The 24873-nt window shown below is 47.6% G+C and overlaps 1 protein-coding gene across 2 annotated transcripts in view; it reads right to left on the bottom strand.

The window, feature by feature from the left end:
- The window catches only part of PPARD (peroxisome proliferator activated receptor delta), a 77131-nt gene that overhangs the window by 27551 nt on the left and 24707 nt on the right, over positions 1 to 24873 (bottom strand). The gene's annotated exons all lie outside the window — the stretch shown is intronic.

Below are 24873 nucleotides of genomic sequence, written 5' to 3'. Positions count from 1 at the left end.
AGCCCTTTAAAGTTCACAAGGCACCTTCATGTACGTGACCTCGCTTAGTGTGTTGAGCACCTACACTGGACTATTTCATCCTAACACTCTGGTGAGCCTGAGGGGAGCTCTAACTCCTGCTGCCATATGAACAAACTGGGTGAGGGGACAGAGGCTGGTGGCAAGGTGAGGGGCAGCGCACCGAGGGGCGGCCAGGCCTAGTGAGGGGGAACAGAACTCGGATCGGCCCAACTCTAATTGGAGGGGAGGAAGGCAGAAATGGGCATCAGCAGGGCAGAGTGACTTCTGAACGCCCCTGAGGGGAGAGGAGACACAGAAGAGCCCTACAGCTAAGTTCTGTCCAGGAGAAACTGTGACTCCCAAATTTAAGCTTCACCTAAAAGTGATCATGTCCTTTGACCTTGTAATTCCTCTCACAGGAAACTGTACCAGGCTGTTCGATGCAATGTCATTTACAATAATGAAACCAATTTTTATAACAACAAAAAAATATTCTTAATAATGAAAAAATACCAGAAATGACTCAATGCCCAATAATAAACGAATGGATAATGAATTAGGGCACCCCCAGAAAATGGAGTATTGTCCAGCCATTAAAATCATATTTCCATAGAATATTTAATAACTTGTTAAGTGAAAAATAGCAGAATACAAAACTACAGAGACAGCATGGTTCCCATAAAAATGACTAGAGAGGGACTTCCCTGGTAGTGCAGTGGTTAAGAGTCGCCTGCCAATGCAGGGGACGTGGGTTCAAGCCCTCCCTGGTCTGGGAAGATCCCACACGCCATGGAGCAACTAAGCCCGTGCGCCACAACTACTGAGCCTGTGCTCTAGAGCCCGCGAGCCACAACTACTGAGCCCACGTGCCACAACTACTGAAGCCCACGTGCCTAGAGCCCGTACTCTGCAACAAGAGAAGCCACCACAATAAGAAGCCCGCACACCGCAACGAAGAGCAGCCCCTGCTTGCCGCAACTAGAGAAAAGCCCACACATAGCAACGAAGACCCAACACAGCCAAAAAAAAAGGCTAGAGAAAGAGTGAAGTTTCCTTGTACAAACAGGGTGGTAGGTGATTTATTATTTTTATGTTGTTCTACTTTTAAAACTTTCTGTACTGAACATGTATTATAGTCATGTTACTTGACTCACCAAAGCATGGGATACATTGCTGAATCCTTTCTCCTTTATGTCTTTTCTTCACTTGGTTCCCAGGTTTTCCTCTGACCTCAATGGCTGCTCCTTATCAATCTCTTTTGCTGGTGCCAGTCAGCAATTTTCTTCCCAATCTCTAAAGGTCTCTTTCATTCTCCATCTACGTTCCCTCCCTGCATGATCCTATGCTGGCTCATGGCTCTCAACACCTTCAATATGCTCATGACTCCCCTATTTATTTCTCCATTCCCAGCTTCTCTGAGATCTCCACATGGATGCCCACTGATGTCACAAGCCTAACACATCCAAAACCAAGCCCTTGACATTTCCCCTAAAGTCTTATCTCAGTAAGTGGCAACTCCAACCTTCTAGATGATCAGGCCAAAATGTAAGAGTCAGCAAACCTGGTTGCCTCTGCTTTTAATAAACACCCAGGATCTAATCACCTCCACTGCTAGGATCCTGGTCCAAGTCAACATCATCTCTTGCCTGGATTATCGCAACAGCCTCCTAACTGGCTTCTCTGCTTCTGGCTTCACCCCACTACTCTCCACACAACAGTCAGACCGATCCCTTTAAGTCAGATTCTGTTCCTCCTCTGATCACATCCCTTCAGGCGCTTCCTGCCCATCTTTACACTGGCTTGGAGGTCTTCCAGAACTGGTGCCCCTGACTGCTACCTCCCTCCCAGGATACTAGGCACCAGGCACACGGCCTCCTTTCTGGTCCTGAAAGCAACAGGCATAGCCTGCCTCAGGGCTTTTGCAGCTGTCCCCTCCAGCTGAAAATGTTCTTTCACCATGGCTTGCTGCCTCACCTCTCAGGGCTTTGCTCAAATGTGACAGTCAACCTGACCACCTGATTTGAAATCACCCCAGCCCACCCTTGGGTACTTCTATTTCTCTTCCCTCCTTCAATTTTCTCTGTAGCTCTTACCACCATCTGGAGAGAGAGAGAGAGAGAGAGAGAGAGAGAGCGAGAGAGACAGAGAGAAACGAGAGAGAGAGACAGAGAGAGACGAGAGAGAGAGAGAGAATGCGCATATACACAAATATTTATGTACACACACACACATACATGTATGTATGTAGCTATACATATGTGTGTGTACTTTTTTACTCATTTGTTAACTGCTTGTCTCTCCCCAAAAGAATATAACTCTACGAGCCAGAGATTTTCATCTGTTACAATCACACTGATCCTCAAATGTTAGAGAGAAGTGACTGGCAGGCAGTAATTGTCCCACAAATCTTGCTGAATAAATGGATAACTTCTTACAGCTGGAAAAAAGCTTTTTGTTCCCAGCCCAGCCTGAAGTAGCCCCGTGGATATCATTTGTCCTCAGGCTTCAGTTTTCACGGGGTATTTGAGCCTGCTCTCCAGACCATTCCAGTCAAAAGAGGAGCTTATCAGGATTACGACCAATTGGTAGAAATGGGTGGAGGGGAAAACACAGAGTCCAGAAGCAGCTGGCTGAGGGGGCCTGCTGTGGTCCGGGCAGCTCTTTTGCTAATCTGCCAGGTGACCTTGGGGGAGATGGTTCATTCTTCTTGGCTCCATTGTCCCCATTAGGAAGAAGTGTTGGGCGTGTCAACACACTGTGACTCTAAAATCCTCGCACAGGGTAGACCTAGAGAGCACAACCCAATGGAAGGAGGCCCAGGCCATTCACAGGCCTCAGCTCCTCTCAGGGCAGGAGTAAGGAGGTAGTTAACAAATCCTCAGGAGCCTTTAAAGTGTTTACACTCCAGTCCAGGAGGAAGATAAAACCAGTACCTACACCACCTTGGGGAAGGCTGCACACAAACAAGGGAAGGGGAGGAGGGCAGCTGAGTCCTTAGGAAGGAAATGGTCTCTTGCTGGAGGCCTCAGGGAAGGGTCAAGGCCAAGGAGAGCTGGGTTATCTAGAAATGATCTTAATAGTAAAATATGCTCATTAGAGAAAACACTTAAGGGTTCAGAGAAGAAAATAAAGTCAAGGAATGGGCAGATGACTTTTGTTTACACAGGCTGAGGGGTAGGGTGTTCTAGGTAGGGGGAATGCAGGCTCTTAGGCCCAGGAGATGGGGGTGGAGAGAGACACAGCAGAGCTGGGTGGCGGAGACCCGAAAAGGCTGGGAAAGCCAGGATGCAGGCCAGGAGTTGGCCTGCCTTCAGGGTGGGAGCTCTCAACCACTCCAGGGTCTTGCTTCTTACTTCCATTCCTGAAGCCCTCTAATGCTACAGTCTCCCGTATCCTGGTGAGTGGGCCCTCCGTCAAACTAATTTCCATTCCTGGTCCTGCCCTGTCTGACCTCTGGTCACCAAGTCTCAGCCTGCACCTTCCTCCTCCCCAAAGCCACCTTCTCCAGACGAAGCAAAGCCTCTCCTTACTGCAGCTGTGCCATTGGAAGGTTTCTCGACCCCTCCTCCTCCTTGGTTTATCATGCTCTCTCCGTGTGCAGCTCCTGAAACCCCCAGTAATCAAGGTGATGAAGCCAAGTGCTGCAAGGGCAACACTTTAAATCTCAGGAGCACATTTTCCTTCTCTCTTTTCTCCGAAATCAGTGAGGGGCCAAAGTGTCATGAGACACTTTCCTCTAGGAGTTTATTAACCTTCGGATAAGGCAATTCAACAAATGATAGCAACTGCCCAGGTCCTGCTGAAATCCAGACCCCGGCATGACTTCTCTCTATCTGGAGGTGAGAAGGCAGTGGGACACAGTGGAGAGAGCACTGGTGCTGGACTACATGACAAGTATACTTCCAGCTCTGTCTTTACTATGCTGTGTACCTCTGGGCAACCTTCTAACCTCTCTGTGGCTCAGCTGTCCCATCTGTAAGATGGAACTAATATCCACATGCCTTCCGAATGGAAGCAGCCAAACTCAGAGGAGACATTAAATATGAAAAACATTTGTATTATACAAGTTATATGCCAAAATGTTAATGATAGTTATCCCTTACGGGTAATTTTGATTTCTTCTCTTATTGCTTATCTGGTTTTTCTATAATGAATATGTGCTGTGTTTAGTAAGCAAAATAAAACAAAAAAAAGTTTTAAAAGCATGATACAAATATGAGATATCGTTATTTTAGAGAGTACAAAGATGAAGCAGGAAAGCTGAGGGAGTCCACCTCAAGACACAACATTCTGGCACATGCATGTTATGGGATCCTCTGCCGACCCTGCAGGTGGCACAGATGTGGTGCCACAGCAGGACGGCCGGAACACACAGCTGGGAGGAAACAGCGAGTAGTCGAACTGCATGTCTGCCTCACGCCCATTTTATGGGACTGCAACACAGAGCTGACAGACGCCTGCCCAACAACATAAACAACCGTGGAGGGTTTAGAATGAGAAGGAGGAGTGTGATGGTGGGGAGATCAATAGTCTTTACACAATTGTAGTTGTTTTTAAAACAAGTATCAATGTCTTCTGTAATGAAGCTGAGTAGAAAAGCCAGGAGTCTCCTTCAAAAATGCCTTGCTTTCTCCCTAACACAAGCTCTGGGCCTCGCTTGAGAGAAATCAGCTCAGGAACTAAGGATGAGTACTGACAGCAGGAAGCGAAGCAAAGCAAAGCGAAGCTCAGCCAGTGGTGGATTCAAAGGCATTTTCAGTACTTGCTTTCTGTTCTCCCTTTCCGTTTCGAGTGCACACCTGTCTGCTTGCTTTCTAAAGTCCCAGATAAGGGCCTAGTTAACAAATATTTGGAAAGCATGAAGTCTTCCAAAGAGGAAAGGGAGAACCAGAGGTGAGGGGGTGAAGGGACAAAAGCAAGAGTTATCAAATCTCAGGGAGCCCAGAACAGACTTTTTAAACATTGAAGCATCTTGGAGAGTCAGAATGTTGGCCCATGCCCTCACCTTCCAATTCTCATAATATTCTGACAGTAGCTTCCGGATTTTACGCCTGCATGACAGCTTGCAAGAGCTCTGAGGAAAAAAACTGGTCAAAAACCTGCAATCTCACTCCTTAGGACTCAGGAGCCAGGAGGAGCGGTGTGTGGGATGAGACGGAGAAACGCCAAGATTGAGTGATTTAGTAATGACACTTGGGGAATTCATTCAGGGAGCGGAAGGCCTCACACGTTCGGTCATGTCAGGTTCCCAGTAAGGGTTCCAGCCTCACCCGGCAGGAGGATAGAAGGGGCTCCCTCAAAAGAATCATGTAAAGCACCTCTGCTTTGAGCGTTACAACCAGCGGAGGTGGGGGATCTGTTCACACCGCTTTCCCTCCGGGCTTCACTCTCCAGGGGCCCCTCGGCCCCTGCCTGCCAGGCTGCCGGAGCCCTGGAGGTCCCTCCAAAAGGCAGGGCCCAAGGAGGCCATGAACCAGGGGCAGAAGGACTTCCCAGAACTCCCCGCAGGGCCCACACAGCACAGCCTGCTCTTTGTTGGGCTGCTTTGGCCCAGGTCCTGAATTCAGTCTCTTCCCTCTGGAGGCCTGTGGGGATGCACAATGTAGAGAGAAGCAGCTGGAACTCGGGGAGGCTGACTCTCCTGGACTCTCAGCTCTAACAGCAACAGGAAAACATGGCCTTGACAAACCGTGTCCGGATTCAGCTGGAGCCACTGTTTTCCTCAAAACAACTGCTCTGGGGAAGGACACCATGAAAGTGTGAGGACAGACGCTACTCACCGAGCACGCAGGTGCTACTTGCCTGGGGAGAGGTGCTCACCAGGAAGGTGACAAGCCGGGGGGCCGGCAGGGGCCGTCCTAGGGAACTCTGGAGCTGCTGCCCGGCCCTGCACCCTGGCTGCCTGCTCCAGAACCTCCGCCCCTATCCTGAGGCGACCAGAGTAAGTACGTGGTGTCTCCCCACCCACAGTGACCTGCTTGGCAAGGCTCTGCGCACCTTTCCCCCATCAGTACTTCCTGCCCCCATCCCGGCACCCAGGCACCCAGGCAGGCTGAGGCACTGCCTTCCCCCATCCCTCTGGACCATCCTGGGGATTCACGGGCCAATGTGGGGATCCTGGGCAGCAACCCGAACATGGGCCAAGGCCAGTGACCTGAGGCCCACACCTCCCTCCCTGGACAGGCGGGGCTGGACTGGCACCAGCAGCTCACGTCTGTCACACCTGTGTGAAAGCCTTTATTCCTAGGGTGGCGGAGGAGTGCCCGACAGCCCGCTGACCTTCCTACGGAGCCGCCTGCCACGTGCGGAGAGGAGCCCAGGTGGGACAGGCACCTCCTCTTCCCTCTTTCCCCACATCCTCCAGGTGCTGGTGTTCTTTTGCTTCTGAGCACTAGTGCCTGGTGCCACCCTAACAGTGACCGCCACCCCAGACAAGGCGGACTGGGGTGAGGGCAAGGGCAGGGCTTTGTCCCAGCTAGAGCTGAGTCTGAACCCCAGCTCTGCCACTCACTAGCTGAGTGGCCTTGGGCAAACTGCTTCCTTTCTCTGAGTGACGATTTGCTTATATGTACAATCGCCCAGCCCAGAGAGATGACATAACTTGTCTACAGTCATGGGGAGAGATGGCTGTAGAGCTGGGTTCCCAGTGCCAGTTTCCGGGCTCTCAGGGGTTTTCTGACTACACCAAGATGTTTCTCAATAGCAGGTGCAACTGACAGAGAAACTGTCTCTTTTCCAACATGGCTGTCAGTTATTCCCAAAAGTCATTGAAAAGTTCCTTCCAAAGTTCTCTGCCTTAAAACAAAAGTAGCCTTCAGAGACACCAACCTACCAGGTGACTAAAGTCAGCATCACCTTTACAGGGGCAACTGGCATCATCATGCCTCCTTATGTGAAGTAACAGGAAGCACTCATCACCTCCGCGGGCTCCCATAAGAAACGTTAACCGAAACCCGATGACAACGAAACCAGAGAACAAATATGGAATGTGGATGATCTATGACATAATGTTAAGCAAACGTAACACTGTTAGCGATTGGTGAACCTCAGTAAAGGAAATATGAAAGTTCATTGCACTATTCTGTCAACTTTTCTGTAGCTGTGACCTTTTTTAAAATAAAAAATAGAGAGGAAAAAGGCTATTCTGCTTTCAGCTCATCGCATGGCTCTGAGCCAACGAAGACTCAGTTGTGTCATGTTCAATTCTCTCCCCAGTAAGTGTCCGGAATAGAAAAATCCAAGCTTCTCTGCATGTCGTTCAAGGCGTAGCACAACAGAGATCTCAGAGTTTTCCAAGCTCATCTTCCACAAACCTCTACAACCTGAATCATCTTCGTCAGCCAAAGCTGTTTATACGCTGCTTCCAGCCACTGGTTGGAAAGCCATCTGTTCAGCCAGCAACTTTCAAGGAGCACCCTCCACGGACCAGGCACCCACCTTGGGTCAAGTGCTAAGGGGGTCCCAGAGACGCTGTGCTGTACGAGACACAGCAGCTGCCCTGGGGAGCTCACCAGCCAGGAGACCCTATGACACTCGGCTTTCATCAAGTCCTGCCTTGTGACATCTCTCGATTAGTATTTCTATGCAAGACTTCCTTCCCAACATTTCTTGGGAAATTTATGTATTACTGAATCCCAAAGCCTGAGAAACATCAATTGAGTATTTGGGAAAAGGTATTATAATCCTCTCGTGAGAATTAAAGCCTAGCAATCAACCTAGGGATGTTACTGGTTCACAGGAATCCACTGCTTCAAGTCAAATCAAGAGCAAGAAACTAACATGCAGAGTTGAAGGTTAAGGCTAACATCTTTGGGAACCAAGACAGGATTGCATAGGAAAGAAGTGACAAGAATTTAATCAAGTCCTCCTTGAAGCCACTGCCATGTTGTAAGTGTGTATTCTTGGCCCACTCTGCTGCTAACAGTCATTCTTGCAAATATGTATTAACATATTTATATACATAGTATATACAAATTCTCCCAGTGGTATTCTAAGAAATAAGTTTGGAGGCAAAGTAAGTCCTTAAATTGGCAATTTTGACACGTGATTCTGTGTACTACTATCAACGTTGTTAGGAGATCCACGAGTTAGGTTATTAAAATACTACCCAATAATGTTTACTGGCATTTTCTAGCATTTGACTATTTGCTACAGAAGAAATACAAAGAAATGATGAGTATGTGGAATTCTAGGACACAAACTCAGAGACATCTAAAATGTGAATTAGTAAAAGCAGTCTTGATTAGAAAAAGCAATAGTTAAACCAAAACTGGGGCAAGCAAAGTGTTTTCATCACTAAAAAAGGAAATGAGTTTATACAAAATGTAGCATGTACCTCCATGCCCAACCTGAAGATACTTTTGTTTTGTTTTGTTTTGTTTTTTGCGGTACGCGGGCCTCTCACTGTTGTGGCCTTTCCCGTTGCGGAGCACAGGCTCCGGACGCGCAGGCTCAGCGGCCATGGCTCACGGGCCCAGCCGCTCCGCGGCATGTGGGATCTTCCCAGACCAGGGCACGAACCCGCGTCCCCTGCATCGGCAGGCGGACTCTCAACCACTGCGCCACCAGGGAAGCCCCTGAAGATACTTTTGGACACACCCTTAACAAGTCAACCAACATCAATGCAAAATGAAAGAAATTCTTCTACATTTGGAACACTTGTCTATATCATGAAAAAAATTTTCTACATTATGACATTTCATGAAACAAAGATCAAGATTATCAGAAAGGGTAATTAATGCTTTGTGTATTTTATTTTATTTTGGCTTTGCCATGCGGCTTGTGGGATCTTAGTTCCCCGACCAGGGATCGAACCCAGGCCCACAGCAGTGAAAGCACCAAGTCTTAACCATTGGACTGCCAGGGAATTCCCATGCTTTGTGTATTTTTTTTTTTTTTTTTTTTTTTTTGCAGTACGCGGGCCTCTCACTGTTGTGGCCTCTCCTGTTGCAAAGCACAGGCTCCAGACGCGCAGGCTCAGGGGCCATGGCTCACGGGCCCAGATGCTCTTCGGCATGTGAGATCTTCCCGGACCAGGGCACGAACCTGTGTCCCCTGCATTGGTAGGCGGACTCTCAACCACTGCGCCACCAGGGAAGCCCCTTTGTGTATTTTAAAATTTCATTTTAGACCCACACAAATATGACCAACTGATTTTTGACAGAAGTGAACATCAATTCAATAGCAAGAACTCAACGAATGGTGATGAAACAACTGAAACAACTCAAATGCAAAAAAATAGAAAAACCTTGACCTATGTTTTATACCTTTTATAAAAATTAAGCTAAAAATGGATCATAAATCTAAATATAAATTAAAAGACCATAAACTTTTAGAAGAGAACACAGGAGAAAAACTTTGTGACCCTGGGTTAAGTTCTTAGATGTAACATCAAAAGCACAATTCATATTAGAACATTTTTTGATAAACTGGACTTCATCAAAATTAAAGACTTATGCTCTTCAAAAGACACCATTAAGAGAATGAAAAGTTAAGCCACCTTCTGGGGTGCTGGAAATGTTTGCAGTTGGGTGATGATTCTGTGGAGTATATAAACGTAAGACTAAGACTAGTCTTAAGTAACTAGCCTTAGTTACTTAAGACTAATGCAGACTACACACTCTAACTGTGGGTATGTTATACCCCTGTTACAAAGCAAGCAAGAAGATAAATAAATGGCACATCCCCAGATTAAATAAATAAGTAAAATGCAACAGCAAGAAAGTGTGGAAAGGGCTATGGAGAATACAGAAACTTTAGGAGCACACTGCAGGAGGCTTATCTAAGGAAGTGATATAAGCTGAGATTTGAAGGATGAGGGGTGTTAAGGGGGTTAGATGTCCCAGGTGGGAAGAACAGCCTGTGCTGAGGCCCAGAGGCAGAGAGTGCCTGGTGTGCCAGAAAGTTTTGGGTGAATAGAGTGTAGAGTTCTGAAGGGATGAGAGACGCGATTTCAGACACTCACCTTCTTTCACTGTGTTGTTTTAGAAGCCCACCCAGTGAGTCTCTGCCTTTCTCTGCTCTGATTCTACCCACCTCCTTGCCTCAGAGTTAAGTCCACGCTTAGAAACTAAGAAGTCAAGGCTGCCCATGTCCGGGCCCTTTATCTGTCCTTCAGAGAACTGAACGCCCCAGCGAAAGGGACAGCTCGCCATTGCCAGATGGGCTCTGCGTTCTCAGCCGACTTGCCTGGCTCTCCTTGGCCTTCCCTGGGAGTGCCTTTCCCAACCTGCTGGTCAGGCTGAAAGAAGTGTCAAACACCTACTCCAGAATCATCCCTGCTTCTCCCAAGTTGTAAATATTTCTTCCTCCGAAGTGGCCACCTCTTGTGTGGCTTCCATCACCCAGCTAGCTGTCGCCCTCTTCAAGGGCAGTCTCTGTCTTCCTCCTTTTGGCATCTCCCCTGTGGGACAGTTGTACATAGTCAGTTCCCAAATCAATCCTATAAACGATTTTTTTAACTGAATGAGGCTCTGGCTAGAGGGAGGGGGAAGGGTGCCACGGGGGATCATAGCAAAGGCTGCCTGGGAAAGTGTCAAGACTTTGGTGCTTCCAAATTCCCGACAGTTATTAACTTTCAGGATTTGGGAATGAGCAACAGAATTTCCTGGGAATTCCCCAAACTGTAAATTACTCTGTAACTTTCATAACACTTTATATATGAGTTTTTAAAGAAGAATGAGAGATCATAATAAACTGAACTATTTTTCTGTGAAAAAGTTTCAGAGGTTTTACTATAAAAGAAAATAAAAATATATAATAGTAAATGCATGCATAATTTATTACTAGGAACAATATAATGTGACAGGATTACATATTTTATTAACATGTAAAAATTATCTCTACCTGATATAGATATTTGATAATAGAAAATGTTAATGAAGAAAACATTAACATAAAATGAAAAAAATAAAAATCATTTAATGATTTAAGGATAGTACCACAAATATTGAATATTTAAAAGTTATTCTTAAAGTGAAATTAAAATTTTTTATTTTTAAATTTCCAGACACTAAAATTTACCCTTTCTGGTGTGCAGTTCTGTGGGTTTTGGCAAACTCATAGTGATTAACCACTGCCATAATCCAGATAAAGAACTGTGCCATCACCCCCTAAAGAAATTGACATTCCCTTGTGCTACTCCTTTGTAGTAAACCTGCCCACATCATTTATCATTAACTCCTGGTCTGTTCTCTCTTCCTGTAGTTTTGCCTTTTCCAGGATGTCATACAAATGGAATCGTAAGTATATGGCCTTTTGCCCCTTCATTTTAACCCCAGCAAGAGTCCCCCAGAACCTGAGGAAGTGGGAACAGTTGGCAGCTTAGTGGGAGTCTCTGGGATGGGAGCCACGTGTTTGAAGAGCCAAGTTCCAGGCCCACAGACAGTTAGAGACTGATGGCAGGAGTGCAGCCTGTTCCTGGACACACCGTGGCACTGCCAGGAGATACTGCTCCAGGAATGGGGTTGTCATTGGGAGGGATGTTTCTGACCAGGCACCTGGCATCAGCTACACTGTGCTGTCCCTGGCAGTTTGTAACAACGCGAACCTTTGCGAGTAGTAAAATCAGGAAGGGCCTTGGACAGCACAACCAAGAGTCTGGGTTTGTTTTTATGGCAGCAGGGACGTTTTGAAGAGTCCTAACCCTGGAAGTAGATGTGACCAGATTTGTGGTCTGGCTGCAGACTGGGGAGGGGGCAAAGAATGGAAGCCGGGGGCCTCTGAGAGACTTTGGAGTAATTCAGATGAGAAAGGAAGAGGGTAGGTCAGGGAGGTGTTTGGCACTTGGATGACAGTACTTGGTTCATCTGGTACTTGGATTATTTGGATCTTGGGGGGACACTGGGGGATGAGGGGATAGCTTCAAGGAGTCTAACTTCAAGAATGAGACCCCAACCCAGGATCCACCCAAACATAAGGCAGGAAGGCAACAGCAGAATCCACCACACTGTCACCTGGCTGCGGGAGTTTGTTGGTTGACCCGGAAGGTCCTGTGACGCCTCAAAGTCAAGGGTGAGGCTTCAGAATGGGCAGCCCTGGAGATGAGATGGGCAGACAGACGGGCCCCTGCAGACAGGTTGCTGCAGTCTTTCTCCCTATGTCCAGCACATGGTTGTTTCTGGCCCCAGGAAGCCCTGCCTTGTGCTGCATGGAGCCAGAAAGAGAGAAGCTCTTTGGAGGTCCTTGTCCTTCTGCTTTCTCCCTCTAGTTGCTTCTCCCAACCTTGGGTTTGCATAGTTGTCCAGAGGTGGGGAAGCCAGGCCACTCCCAGGCCTAGACTCATTTGGGCCACTTGGTAGGGTGGGTGGTATTGACCAAGTAGTGTCAGCCCCCTGCCTCACCTGGCTAGGTCCCTGGTGTCCTTGAGGAAGCCCCTCCTTTAGGAAGCAACCAACCCCCACCCCGCCCAGTGGGGTCAGGTGAGTCGGCTGGGCTTCACTTCAGCTTCTCAGCCATAAAATGGGGCCACACTCCTGCCTGACAGGCTAGGGAAAGGGCATGACAATGAATGCTCAGGGCAAACTGTTGCATACTATGCAGAGTATAACAACCACCAGTGAGAAGCTGCCTTTGGCTCTCCAAGGCTCCCCACGACCTCCTCTTGCCCACCCATCTCTAAGAGGCCCTTTGCCTCCATCACACAGTGCAAGAGCACTGCCACCACCTTCTTGAAGCCCTCTCCTCCAGGCGCTCTGCCCTCTGCTGCTTGCTTTTACTTTACCACCCCTGAAACCTCCCTTACACACACCCTTCTTCCCTGGGTTTGTCCTTGGCTGGCTTCCCTTCTCACGGCACAAACCACCCACTGGGGTTTTTGCACACTGTGACTGCATCTTCCATCTCTGTCCTGGGCTGCTCTCCTACTGACGGTCTCAACACCCCACGGAGGCCCGTAGGGCCTAATGCAATCAAAATGCAATCGTTGATCTTTGTGTTGGGCCTCAGACATCCCTGACCCTTGTGCCCAGCAGAGAGCCTGGCAGGTGGCATGTGCTCAGTTTGTGTTTGCGGAGCTGATCACCACGTGCTTCTTTCCTCTCCTGCCACCTTCCACCTGCGACTCCTCCAGTGCTCCTTGTGCCATCAATGGGACACCATCTCCTAGTCACACAGGCTAAAACACCAGCACCATCGGGTCCCTCCTCACCACTGACTTTTCAACCATCCACTGTCCCCTTCCCCTGACTCTGCTGCTGTCCTGGCTCAGGCCCTGCCCACCTCTCACCTGGACCTGCCTCTAGACACTCTCTTGCTCCAGTCCAACCTCCCTACTCCTGCTGGTGACATTCCTAAGCCCAGACATGATCTGTCACACCCCTGCCTACAAATCTCTGCAGCTCTCTTGTGCCCAAAGAATAAAATTCCAACTCCTTATATGCAGCATCCAAGGCCTCCCACATTCTGGCCCCAACCTGTCAGTCCAACCACAGAGGGAAAAAGCAGCGAAAATAACTGACATATACCAAGTGCTTCCCACGTGTCTCTTAATCCTTATAATAATCAGGACTACAATTTGACAGAGGAGGAAACCAAGGACAGGAGGGTTAAGTAACTTGCCCAGGGTCACAGTCCAAACTCATAAGGAGTGTCCTGGGTCAGAACTAACAACCTTTTAATCCTTCAGCCTTCCCTGAAAGATTAAATCTTTAAGGCTGGGATATGCCTTTAAAAAAAATCTCTGCAGCAAGCTCCACGCTGCCTCCCTCACTTCCCAAAGGGCGAGGAGTGGAAGAGGAGAGAGGGCAACAGGTGTTTCTGAGACTGAAATCAAAGACACTGTGGGTTCTATAAATTATTCCTAAAATTCCCTTTTAGTTCCAAGAAGGAATATCAATGTTTAATGGTACAGAAATTTTATAGTAAACAGAAGTTGTATTTTCTTTACATACAATTAACTACAGCATCCTGAGATTCCTGATTAATCAATGTACATAAAATATTCATACCTATTTTACAGGAGAAGGATTTCACTACTCTCAAAGGTTCACGTTGTTACAAGCTGCCAGGGACAGCACAGTGTAGCTGATGCCAGGTGCCTAGTCAGAAACATCCCTCCCAATGACAACCCCATTCCTGAAGCAGTATCTCCTGGCAGTGCCACGGCGTGTCCAGGAACAGGCTGCACTCCTGCCATCAGTCTCTAACTGTCTATGGGCCTGGAACTTGGCTCTGCAAACACGTGGCTCCCATCCCAGAGACTCCCACTAAACTGCCAACTGTTCCCACTTCCTCAGGTTCTGGGGGACTACTGCTGGGGTTACAATGAAGGGGCAAAACCACAAAAACAACAATGATGATAATGATAAAAGGGAGAGAGCAGAGGAGAGGGTACAGGAGAACTGAACATCAGAGAAGAACACTGGTGTGATAAACTCCAGAGGCTGCTCGGGTGCCCACTGGCTGGTGGGTGAGGTGTGCTTCCTCATGCCTTCCTCCATTCTGCCCCACTTACCCTTACTCAGTACTGTATTTGTTTGCTTATCTATGTCTCCCCTCTGGAATGGGGACTCCTTGACTGGTCCTAATAACTAGGAGACGGGAGGTGCTAAATTAATGCTGAAATGGTGGCGGACCTTGCAAATTGTTTATACAATTATCTACTCTCTTCTTCTCCCTTAGTTACAAAATCCCAATTTTATTTCAGTTGGCAATGTGTCCATCTAAAAGACTTCTCAGCCTCCCTTGCAGCTATGGGAGGCAAATGAAGGGAAGTGGGAGCTATTAGGTGGGACCTTCAGCAAAGCTCCTTAAAGGGGAGACAGTTAGCATATGTCCTTTTAATCTTCTCCCCACATCTTCCTGGAAACTTGACATGATGGCTGGAGCTCCAGCAGCCATCTTAGACCATATGCAACCCGGGGGTTGGAAGCCATGCACTAAGAATGGCAAAGCAGAGAGACCATACCTAGATTGTCTTCCCCAGGTTTCTTTTAAAAACCTAACAGAGAATAAACTTCTAGTGGTTTAAGCCACTGCTATTTCTGGTCTCTGCTTACTGGCTGCCAAATGTAACTCCTAATGAATTAATGAATAAACCAATTAAACTTGGTTCTCTTAAATTACTCACTGCTGACTTGCAGTTCAAAGGCCAGTCACCACCTCTAACCTCTGGTCCTTGTAACATAATGATAATTTTCCATTAATTATGGACATCAGGAAGATGGAAGGACAAAAGCAATACAAGGAAGAGGTAGTACAAGGTGGGGAAGTAGAGGATGAAGATGATGAGCGATGGCAGCAGGAGAGGAAGCGGAAAAATGAGGGGCAGACAAGAGAGGGGACGTGGGGGGAAGGCAGGGTAGGAAGAGAGTGCTGGAGGAAAGGAAAGGGGATGAGGGGCAGGTGTAAACCATGGAGAGATGATGGGGAAAGAAGGGAAAGGGAGTGGAGTTCAAGTGTCCTCTGGCAACAGTCACTATTTAGAGAGCACTCACTGTGGGCTGGGCACGGTGCCATATTCTGTACCATTCTCTCTAATCCTCATCCTTCTGATGTAAGTATTATCATGCCCATTTTACAAATGAGGATGGGACTTCCCTGGTGGTCCCGTGGTTAAGAATCTGCCTTCCAATGCAGGGGATGCGGGTTCGATCCCTGGTCGGGGAACTAAGATCCCACTTGCTGCACGGCAATTAAGCCCACACACCACAACCAAAGAGCCCACGTGCTGCAACTACAGAGCCCACACAACTAGAGAGAAGCCCGCGCGCCGCAAGGAAAGATCCCTTGTGCTGCAAGTAAGACCCGACGCAGCCATATATAAATAAATAAATAATGAGGTGGGACTTCCCTGGTGGCGTGGTGGTTAAGAATCTGTCTGCCAATGCCGGGGACATGGACTTGAGCCCTGGTCCAGGAAGATGCCACATGCCACGGAGCAACTAAGCCTGTGCACCACAACTACTGAGCCTGTGCTCTAGAGCCCATGAGCCCCAACTACTGAGCCCATGTGCCTAGGGTCCATGCTCCGCAACAAGAAAAACAACCGCAATGAGAAGCCCGTGCCCCGCAACGAAGAGAAGCCCTAGCTCACCGCAACTAGAGAAAGTCCGCGCACAGCAATGAAGACCCAATGCAGCCAAAAATTAATTAATTAATTAATTAATTAAAAATTGAGGTAACTGTGGCTCTGACATATTAAATAACCTCCCCTGAGTCACAGAAAATGGAAGAGGCAGAAGACTTATTTGAAGTAGCCTTGGGGCTGGGGGACATCATCCTCCCTTCTCTCTTTATCCTGCTGCCCGGAACGTGGGTGTGATAGCTGGATCCATGGCAGCCATTTTGGACAATAAGAACAACAGCCACACCCTAAGAATGACAAAGCAGGGAAGTGGAAGGAACTTGGGTCCTTTACAACCTAGTGGAGCTTCCACAACTGCCTGAGACTAAAGATCACCTAAGCCACTTGGAGTCCCCATCCATAAATCCATCCATAACTGTTTCAGATCTCACTTTGCTCAATTTTCCTCTGGTCTTCAATAGCAGATTCCAAAACCCACTCCCACAGAGCCTGATTTAGCAATCACTCTTCTAGAAAAATGGCATCAGACTAGAAAAGGCAAAGAAATGATCCAAGAGCCCACAGGAAAAATCTTGATGACTCAAAAGCAGCAAGCTGGTGATCTGCCCCTAGAAGACGAGACCTTGGAGATCAGCAAGTGACACTGTAAACCTGTCATTATTTAAAGACATGGAAGAGACAAGGAGGTTTTTTTTTCCCCACTTATTTTTTTAATATTTTTAAAAATAAATTTATTTATGGCTGTATTGGGTCTTCATTGCTGCGCACGGGCTTTCTCTAGTTGTGGCGAGTGGGGCTACTCTTTGTTGTGGTGCGTGGGCTTCTCACTGCGGTGGCTTCCCTTGTTGGGAAACATGGGCTCTAGGTGCATGGGCTTCAGTAGTTGTGGCTCGCGGCTCTAGAGTGCACACTCAGTTGTGGTGCATAGGCTTAGTTGTTCTGCAGCATGTGGGATCTTCCCGGACCCGGGCTCGAACCCATGTCCCCTGCCTTGGCAGGCGGATTCTTAACCACTGCGCCATCAGAGAAGTCCAGGAGCGGTTCTTAAAGACACGCTTGGGGCCATCCTCAGTAACAAAAAAAGGTGGTCCTAACAATCTCGGACCAGTCTTTAATGATGCTCACAAACCATCCAAGACAAAAATAAACCGATGGTCAAACCTCAGAAAAAGAAGAGCTCCTTTTGAACAAAAGCACCAGGCTGTCAAAGGGGCACATCTGCACACAGCAGCATCACACGGAATTACTTGGGCAACAGGCTGCAGCTTCCTGTGCGCTAGGAATTCTCTCCAACTAGACGGCAAGCTCTCCTCTCTGAGGAGAGGGACTGTGGCATTACTATTTTGGTATCTTCAGCAGTGGCACCCGGCACAGTAGTGAACACCCAGAGTCGTCAGGAAAGAACTATTGGGAATCGTGTGTACTGGCCCAAGTTGTCCACCACCCCAGGCCCTGTGCCCACCTCTGAGTTGAAATGAGTCCTGAAATCCCAGCCAAGGGGACTGAAAGTCAGTGCTATCATTGTTCACCATTCCCACCAGACTACTGTCTGACGGACACCCTCTGGGGATCTTCAAAGATCAACTTCCCTTCTCTTCTGAGACTATTCCTGTGATAGAATCCCAAGAGTCCAGAGAATTCAGGTAGAGCTGAGGAGGGATGGCACAGGCCATTTAGCTCTGCCCAGGCCTATCCAATCTGCCTCTTTTGGCTGCTGAAATCTCAGTGGGGCAGAAACCTTAACTGCGCAGGCGTGGGCATGGGGTGACACTTAGCTCTGAACAGCTGGCTACTGAACTTTCACACCCTGGTCTCCTTCGAGGCCCCCGGCATGCAGAATCATCTACTCTGAGAGCAACTGTCCCTTTCAGAAATGCAGCCTTATTCTAAAATTATAGGCTCTCAGGGTCCACTAGGGATTATAATTAGTTTGTATTCCTCTGCCTGGCACTCAGAGAAGCTGAGTTTGGGGATGGAAAGTGGGACATGCATTCTTAAGGCCGGAAACTACTTTAATTTGCAGGCTTTAGTGGCTTTTTCTGGCCACTGGCTTGCTTTAAGTCTCTGGCACCCTCACCTAGACTGAGAATTGCTACCTTGTGTCCCAGCCACATTTCCATCAACTTGGCACAAAACGTGCCAAAAAAAAAATCTTTCCTGCTCTCTTTGCCTGCATCTGGGTCTCATACCACTCCCAAGTCCTTGCCTCTACTCAACCAGAGAAATTCAATGCAATTCAACTCAACAGGCCACACTGAGCAGCCACCAAGTGACAGGGAGAATGCCAGGAGCTTCAAGCACCAAGAAAAACAAGGCCCTGTTCTCAGGGGTCCCGGCATCTGGGAAGGAAAGGAAACGTAAACAAACAATGACCTACTGAGTGATAATTACTATAGAAAGAGACGCCAAGCACAGAAAGAGCAAAAGCCATTCTGTCGAGAGGAATTAAGGAAGGCAGTCAAGGGCACTTCCTGGGAGGAACAAGCATGTGCAAAGGTGCAGAAGCCTGAGGGTGTGGCCTCCTGGAGACAGCAGCCACGGACGGGACTAACAGGGATTAGGTTTACTATATGCCAGATGCTGCCACTTTACAGAGGAGAAAACTGAGGCACAGAGAGGATAAGTACCTTGTCCAAGATCACAAGTTATGAAAGGATGAAGACAGGTTCCAAACCGAACAGTTGGACTCTAAAACTTGAGCTTTTAAACATTACAGTTTGCGGTGTACAAATAGTTCAGTTCGCTGAAGTGTAAAATTTAAAAGCTAAGTTTACGCAGGAGAGGTAGATGGGGGCTGGATCGCAAAGGGCTGCATACACTATACTAAGGATTTGGACTTGAACTTTCAGCAATATAATGGACTGAATTAATGTGAAAGAGCTTCCCCTTCCCACTATGGTCACAGTCATAGAAATACTAGATAAGATAAATGATATCCTTAAACATACAGCCAAATTTGAAAGAAAAATACCCCATGTGCCAGAAATGACAAGAAAAAGGGAAACATGAACAATAAGTGGGACTGACACCAGAATGACCTGTGGACTTTTGAACCCACACATGAAGTAGTTATAATGTCTGGCTGTGGCTTTGAGCCCAGATATCAACATGAGAACCTCAAAAGGCTGCCCAGTACAGGAAAGCAATAAGGAGCTGGCCATTTCTCCAAGGCTCTGTGGAAGGGTGAAAGTCACCCATAAGAAACTCAACTACTAAGCTAGCCCCACCCATGGATACGAATCTGATTTTACACTAAGAGAGTGGTGAAGGGGTGCCAAACTGAGAAGTGAACATAAAAACTGAGCCAGGACCTTTAACCCTACGGCCCCACCAGATGCAAACTGTTCTTAGGGATACTTTCACACCCCAGGACACAAAAGTTGCCCATGACAGTCCTTCCTGAAGATGAGCTCACAACCCAAAGTTACAAACCACACGGAAATAAACCACCAAGAGGGACAGCGTCAGACACAAAAAGGGAGGAAGCATCCCAAGAATCAGGAATAATAAAATAATTTGAAAGGGCTAACAAAATGAGAAGATTTAGATGGTTAAAGAGATAAAGCAGCACAGAAAAAACATATAAGAGACCTGGATGGTAGAACGGTCAACAGATGTCTAAGAGGAATTCCGGGAGGCTAGAGTACAAAAAATGGGAGGGAACCAAAGAGAATGACTGAGAATTTCCCAAAATTTAAAAAAAGAATTAAATATAAGATGTTAATATTAGGGAGCGCTGGGTAAAGTTGTACAGAAACTCTCTAAATCTAAATTTATCTAAAATTATTCCAAAATACAAAAAAAAAAAATTTTAAGTGAGTCTCTCGATAGAAGTAGCACACCAAATCCTGAGGAAGAAAAAGAAAAACAAGTGCACGCTTACTTTCGAATGGTTCTAAACAAAAGTATATAAAGAGAGAAATGCATTAAATGCAAGTAAAAAGAATACAGATGTTCACTATATTATTTTCATGTTTTCTCCAAAGTAAAAAGATGGGGGGTAAGAAGAGAAAATGTAGGAGTAAGAACAGAAATAAGGTGTATAATTTTCAGACCAGTAACGAGAATAAAGAAAACTCAGTCAACCTAACAGAAGGCAGGAAAGGAGAAAAAGAGGCAAAAAAGGAAAGCATATGGAAAGGACTCAAAAACATGATAACATATTTAAGTCAAACCCCAAAATGTAAATAAACTCATTTAAGACAGATTTTCAGATCTGACTTAAAATTTTAAATCCAGCCATGTTCTGTTTATGAAAGAAACTCCTAAAATGTGATGGCACAGAAAGGTTGAAAATATGAGGCAAATAACCACCACAAGCTGGGGTAGCACTAGTGTCATCAGACTTTAAGGCAAAAAGCAGTAAAGATATTAAGGAAGAAGAACTGACAAGATCTGGTGACTGATTAAAAGAGACATGAAGGGTGCCCATCAGGTGACCAGGGGGGTGGGGATGCTCCCATTAAGGTGGGGACTGTGGGAAGAGCAGGTCTGGCAGAGAAGGGGCAGGAGCCCCCAGACGCTCACACTCAGGCAGGGGAAAGAGGAAGAGGAACCAGGGCAGCAAAGGCACAGTCAGAGAGGAAGGGAGAAAAGAGATGTTTCATCTCCCAGAGGGCAGGGCCAATCTCCTGCTGCATCTTTCCAGAGTCTAATAAGGTACTAGGCACAAAGCAGGCACTTGGTAATAACAGTAATAGTAATAATAAAACAAACAAGTATGTGAGGGCCCAAACACGAGAGATCTCTGAGATGCAAGGAAAGAAGTTACGGCATCTGTAATGCTCGTGATCTCCACAGTGACAAGAGGCAGCATCTTCTTGAGAGGGATAGGGGTGAGTGGAAGAAGGCTTGGACCTAACTCCAAGGAGAATGTGACACGAAAACCATGAGAGGTGAATAAAAGGATAACCAGCCAGCTGCTGTTGGAGAGTCTTAACTGACTCCACACGGGGATACAGCTCTGCTACGTAAAAGCTCTGCCTTGGCCATCCAGCTCTTCCTTCAAATCCCAAGTGTACAATCCACAGACTTATCCAAAAAACAGGCAGACGCCACAACTCATCTTTGGAGAAAAGAACTGCTGTGAAACCAGAGCCAAGAGGCTGCCACCATGACCTGGGGAGACCTACACCGCGTCCCTGGCCACCGTCTTGGGCAGGTCCTCCCAGACAGGAACTGTGTGGACAGGAGGAGGGACTGTGGCCAGTGGTGACTCAGGCAGCGTTTACCAGCTGCGTGGGTGCCCACCACCTCCAGAGGGTTGGGCTGATTGTGTCGGGCTTTCTGGAAGCATTTTTTCATTTCTACTTCTGAAGACATGCAATTTTCAGAGTGACATCTCTCTTGATGACGTCAGAAGGCATGTAAATCAGCAGCTGGAACCAACGTCTTTTTTTTTTTTTTTTTTAATTTATTTATTTTATTTTTGGCTGCATTGTGTCTTTGTTGCTCTGTGCAGGCTTTCTCTAGTTGTGGTGCGCGGGCTTCTCATTGTGGTGGCTTCTTTTGTTGCGGAGCACGGGCTCTTAGGTGTGCAGGCTTCAGTAATTGTGGCATGCGGGCTCAGTAGTTGTGGCTCGCGGGCTTTAGAGCGCAGGCTCAGTAGTTGTGGCACACGGGCTTAGTTGCTCCGCGGCATGTGGGATCTTCCCGGACCAGGGCTTGAACCCGTGTCCCCTGCACTGGCAGGCGGATTCTTAACCACTGCGCCACCAGGGAAGCCCGAACCAATGTCTTCTTACACACACTTGACCAACCCAACTTTACTCACTCCCCAACACCTCCACACGTGACAGGGCAAGTGGCCATAGAATGCCACGTGGCCTAAGGGAGGGAGGAAATGATGTAATACCACGGGGCCACAGTGAGGACTGAGGAGGTCAGAGCTCCCAGACACCACCGTCTCACCCAACACGCAAGACCCTGGTGGTCCAAGGAAAGGGAAATGTGAGCATTGACTCCAAACTAACTGGTTCCTAGGTCAGAGAGTGTTACATTTCAGGACTTCCTTTATACGTTAACTCAGATTCAAGGGAACCGGGAGTCAGAAACTCTCACATACTGCTGAGACAGGGTAAATTAGTGTAACTTTCTGGATTTTGGCAAAATTTATCAGTATGCTTACATTTTGATTCATTCAAATTTACACACATACACATACACACACACACACACTCTCTCTCACTCTCGCTCTTGCTCTCTTTTAAAACCAAATATGGGGACTTCCCTGGTGGTGCAGTGGTTAAGAATCCGCCTGCCAATGCAGAGGACATGGGTTTGTTCCCTGGTCCAGGAAGATACCACATGACATGCAGCAACTAAGCCCATGAGCCACAACTACTGAAGCCTGCATGCCTAGAGCCTGTGCTCTGCAACAAGAGAAGCCACTGCAATGAGAAGCCCGCGCACCGCAACAAAGAGTAGCCCCCACTCGCACAACACCTCCGCACGAAGCAATGAAGACCCAACGCAGCTAAAAATAAATAAATAAAATAAATTTTTTTAAAAATGCAAAAGAGAATCCTTTGGGCAGATGCAGTCAGAAACCTGGAGGCTTTCAGGAGTCACTTCCTGGTTGTGAGGTGTGAGGCCCTCAGGACAGTCATTCTCAGGCCCCACTTGAACTCTGATCAGTGACTTCAAAGGCACCTTTCCGAGAAGTCAGTGGTTCTCCAACCAGGCTGCCCCCTCAGGTCAATGGGGAGCTTTAAAACGCAGATTCCTGGAGCTCATTCTTGGAAATTCTAATTCAAGAGGCCTGAGACAAGGCCCAGGAAACTACCTTTCTTCCAAAATTCCCTGGTGAATCTGCCAGCTGAGTCTTGCCTGGGAATCACTGGACTAGACACCATCTGGGACAACTTGTAATGGGGCCCATCTGCACATCTGGCTGCAGCACTGCAGGGATCCCACAGGCCAGCACTAAGTGCAGAAGGGAAAATTCCAGGCGTGTTCAGCAATCAGTGCCAAAGAGCCTGGGGGACAGCCAGCAGATCCCCCAGACAAAGCCAATTTTGGAAGGTTCTCTCAGGCATGGTGATCTTGGAGGCTAACCTGTGAAAAAGAGGTGACTAGTGCAACTGCTGCTCTGGGAGGCCAAAATAAAAATTAGTTCCCTTCAACAACACACGTGAGCCAGCAAGCTCTACAGGCCCCAAGGAGTCGGAAGCAGAAAGGAATGCAGGGTCGTGTGGCAGAAAGAGCCCCGGGTCTGAGTCACACAGCTGTGAGTTCAAATCCCTGCTCTCCATCACTGGCCCTTAGTGGGTTAAAGATGGCTGCCCTTGCTACTCCTCCCTCCTTGAATCAGGGCTGGTCCAGGGACTGCTTTGACCAGCAGAATGTGGCAGAGGCCCCACTCAGACTGCTGAGGGAACACAAAAACACAGTGTTCAAACCAAGAACCTCCTCACAGAACCCTCTGACCAAGAAGCTCCCACTTTTAGAGCCCTTTTTGGCCAAAAGCACATCTTCATACACCAAGTCTGGGAACTATTTATGATCCCCTATAACTGGGAAGGACCCTGCCAACAAGCACCCAGTGTTTCAGGATGACTCACCTTCCCCCACCACAGCAGCGACCCACTGGCCTCTCTTCTTCCTGTTACAGTGTCATCTTTGTCCTGGCCACCTAGGTTCAAAAAATCAACCTCTCAGACTCCTCCGTCTCCCTTCAGCAGCCAGGGAAGGGCCAAGGCTTTGTCTCCACAGTCATCCCCACCTTTCCACTCACCCTGCCACCCAAAGGCACGGTCCTAAAGGCCAGGCAGACCTGAGTGCCACTTTGCAACTTACTAGTTGTGCACCATACGTGCGTTTCTTAACCTCTCAGAGGCTTAGTTTTCTCAGCTGCAAACAATATACATCAGTAATACCTTCTTTTTGTGGTCGTTTCTAAGAAGAGTTGAGAAAACACAGCCAAAGTACATGGTACAGAGAAGGTGCTCCATGCGTAGCAACTGTTACTAAAGGCCAGAAACTTTTCACTTCGGTTAATACAGACCTCTCCGAATCTAAGTCTCTGCCTGTGTATCACTCTCCATTTTGACCCGTCTGGTATAATCCTAGCAGATTAACTGTCCTAGATAATGCCTATCACATTATTCTCCTGCTCAAAGGCCTTCTGTGGCTCCCATGTTCTCACATCAATCCCAACCTCCCAGCCGAGCATGTAAGATTACCTACATTAATGGCTCCACCCCACCTCCGGCCGGCTCCAAGTCAATCCCATCCTCACTGCAACTTGCTATTGGAGGCAGCCTTCTAAAACGGTTCGCAAAACACCTGCCTCCTAATATTCAGGCCCTTGTGTAACTGCCTCCTGACCCACAGACACTGGCAGATCATAAATGTTGTTTTACGCCACTAAGTTTTGGGGTCATTTGTTATGAAGCAATAGATAAACAATACTCTTGATTTCCCCAATCACATCTGAGCTGCTGCTCTTTTACTCACACTTGTGCTTCCTACACCATCGCAGCCTGCAGCAATTCTGCCCAGCCTGCGAGGCCCACCCCAGGTGCCAAATGCTCACCCTGAGTCTTTCTTAAGGCTCCATTAACCAGCCTCCTCTGAAAGCCTTTATCTCCTTCCCTCCCGGCAGTTCCCACACACATCTCCACCACGGCATCTGTCGCATTGCATCCATATCAATCTGTTTGTTATATCTGTGTGCAAAATGATACACGTGAAGGTTACTCACTCAGCAAAAGACTGGAAATCACCTGTACGCCCATCAATAAATAGGGGGGTGGCACACACATAAAAGAGAGGAGGGAGCAGTGAAAAAGAATGAGGAAGCTCCAGGCGCACTGGATGCCAGATGGACAAGACACACTACGAGAAGC

Source organism: Phocoena sinus, chromosome 11 (genome assembly GCF_008692025.1).
Source record: "Phocoena sinus isolate mPhoSin1 chromosome 11, mPhoSin1.pri, whole genome shotgun sequence".
Taxonomy (NCBI): Eukaryota; Metazoa; Chordata; class Mammalia; order Artiodactyla; family Phocoenidae; genus Phocoena; species Phocoena sinus.
The sequence above is the reverse complement of the archived record's forward strand: the minus strand, read 5'-3'. Positions and strand labels throughout refer to the sequence as shown.